Source organism: Dermacentor silvarum, chromosome 4 (assembly GCF_013339745.2).
Source record: "Dermacentor silvarum isolate Dsil-2018 chromosome 4, BIME_Dsil_1.4, whole genome shotgun sequence".
Taxonomy (NCBI): Eukaryota; Metazoa; Arthropoda; class Arachnida; order Ixodida; family Ixodidae; genus Dermacentor; species Dermacentor silvarum.
The window spans coordinates 143,171-146,251 of record NC_051157.2 but is presented as its reverse complement, the minus strand read 5'-3'; positions in this window follow the sequence as shown (position 1 = coordinate 146,251).

Genomic DNA, 3,081 nt, shown 5'->3' with positions numbered 1-3,081 from the left:
TATAGCAGGCAAAACCATCTTATATATATATATATATATATATATATATATATATATATATATATATATATGTGTGTGTGTGTGTGTGTGTGTGTGTGTGTGTGTGTGTGTGTGTGTGTGTGTGTGTGTGTGTGTGTGTGCGACAATAGGGAGGCGCCGTCGGCAGAGTTGCACACTGCCGCCGCTCATTTCGCTGAGGGCGCCACCGACGTAGAGTGAATAAGTTCAATTTTTGTTTATTTTTGTTTGGTTGATAGAAGTGTTAGGGTACCCGAGCTATCTATATATATTGTTTTTCATGCTTTTTTAGTTTCTTGGTTAGTTTGGTAGGACGTTAGTAGGTAGCGAATAGTTCTTTTTTTTTCTTTTTTTTGGAAGCGGGTTGTGGCGCACGTGTTGCATGGTGAAAGCAGTGTAAAGCGGCAGTTTTAAACCGCGTTAGGGAAGCTAGCGGAGGTAGCCGGATAGCGAGTTTGCCGTACGGCTTACCGTGGGGCTTTGTTCAGACATTTTGGCGGGCTTTCTCGTTAGGTGGACGGGTGGACAATGGTGCGGCAGGCTAGGAAGGACAGGGGTGATGACGAGCTGGTGCAGTGCGAGGAGTGCAAACGTTGGTGTTATTTGGACGAGACGCACTTCGCCAGTTTAGCCGACGCTGAGGAGGCTAGCTTCGCGTGCAGGTCGTGTGAAGGATTTAAGGGGGCTGTGCGGCGGATGGAAGGGGAATGGGGAGCCAGTGTGGAAGAGCTCAAAGGGGAGCTGAAGGTGGAGCGAGAGCGGCGAATTGAGCTCGAAACTCGGATCGGCGAGTTGCTTCACAGGGAGGGGGCCGAGGCCGTCCTGGTAAAGCGAATAGCTGGCGAGCTACAAGAAGAACGGGAAAAGCGGGCCGTGCTGGAAGAGCGGGTGGAGGCGCTAATGGCACAGGCGGCGCGTAATCCCGGGTCAGCTCAGGCGGGCGGCGGGGACAGCGCGGAGACTCAGGCAGAGGCATGCCATGAGAGCAGGGAGGGACGCCTAGGGGCCGTTGAACAGCAGGCGAGAGCCGGCGGCAACACGGCGGTTTCACAACTCTACAGCGAGGTAGTGCGGCACGCTTCGGGTGGGAAGGGACGAACGGCAGAGAGCACATCGTCACGTGTCAGTGGCGCACGGCGGGTGGAGAACCAGCTAGCGCGAACTGGAGGACGACAATCGCAGGCGGGAGGCAAACGTGTAGAGCGAAGGGTCCTAGTGGTGGGGGACTCCAACGTAGCTAGGGTTAAGGAGGGCGTCCTTGCAACAGTGAAGGCAGACAGGCGGGTGAGGGTGGAGGCCCAGTCAGGGAAGTGCATGGTTGACGCAATGGCAAAAGCTCAGAAGGTGGTATCGGACAACCTCGAGCATAAACATCTGGTCGTTATCCATGCTGGTCTCAACGATGTGCTGAAGGGAGGGAGCCAGAACCTAAGCAGACGTTAGAGGTTGGGTTGCGTAAACTCAGAGAAACCTCTGCGAATGTGCATGTGACCATATGCACAATCCCACAGGTCCGGGGCGAGGCTAGCGGGATGGAACGGAGTGTGCTTGAGGCTAACCGGGTCATTAGGTGTCTGAGCCGACCACTTGGGTACGGCATACAGCTGTTAGGTGGGGATGCCCTTGGATTGGGAAGAAGCACCCCTTTCAAAATATCCCGTAATGGCTGAGCACCTGACCGGAAGCACAGTTATACCTATTTTACCGGTGGGTACCAGGCGGCAGCGCTACTCAGCCTCCCACAGCAGTGGCAAATGCTCGTCTGGGTCACCATTGTTGTGGTGAGACAAGGGGCACCTTTCAAATCTCTATAGCGCCCCTTTCGACATGAAAAACTCCTACAAACAACTGAGCACCAGGCCGGAGGACATCTCTACTCAATAAAAATCTAATAGTTCCCAGTGGCACTAGGATTCTATCCCAAGTACCTCCCCGCATACGAGGAAGACTCTCGACAATTTCACCACCGCTGCAGTACATGTGTCTGCCAAACAGATTCGCCGAGCACCTTGCCCAGGGGGTCGTTACTCACACTGGGTGCAGCACCACATGCTGGCTTGCAGAAACCACCATCCAGGACCAGGTTGCTACAAATCCTGTAACCATTCACGGTCAAGTCATCCTCGGACCAAAGTCCTCCCAGCTAGCATGATGGCCCACCCTGCTACTGTCACCTTGTGGTCTCGTGGGCTAGACCCATGTATATCGAGTAGGTGGAGCATAACTCCCCGAATGTGTCCTGTGAAGGATGCCTTTTTCAAGCGCTGTGGTGCCAAAGCCGCAAGCACCATAACTTATCTGCGCATGTGGAGCATGTATCGAAAGCCATGTGCTTTGCTGTTATGCCATTGTGATAGTACATATTACAAATAAGATTATGCAGTAACATAAATGAGAGCTTTAGATTGTGCTATCGAAGCATTCAGGAGTCCCTATCTTAGTATGTCTGTGGTTACGTGCCCAAGCAAAACATTATAGCTTTGCGTCCCCAAATGCAAGCCACACGCACTCGGAGCACGTAGTCAAGGTGGTGTTAGCATTTTTTAATATATAAAGCTAACCATAGAATTGCAAATAAAAAGACAATTGTTTCATGAAAATAGTTTATTTACATTCAGTTAAGTTGGCTGATACAATCAGCCTTGCATGCATTGAACGTCACCCTTGTTGGAGCCCTGGGGCCACATGCATGACACTCGCGCAGGTTGTTTATTCTTTCACAGCCGACGTTGTTTGGTTCTTAGAACAGCGACCGGGACCGCTGGGGATAGCGCACTTCCACTGCGGTGCCAAGATATGTACATTTAATGGAGAAGCGTACGTAACGAGAAGCGAAGCAGCCGCCTCACCGCACGCATATCACTCAGCGGCATATAGGCGCATTCTTGGGGGCTAACATAAACACAGGCACTGCCGGGGGTGGCGGCATTACCTTTGCGGTGTGGGAGACAGTTTACGCCTTCAAGCATACGTAAGGGGAAACCTGGCGGCAATGTCGTGCTCGAGTATGATTCTGCGGCATGTCCAGGGTTAGTGGCTCGAGGGTGATTTATGTGTTCGCGG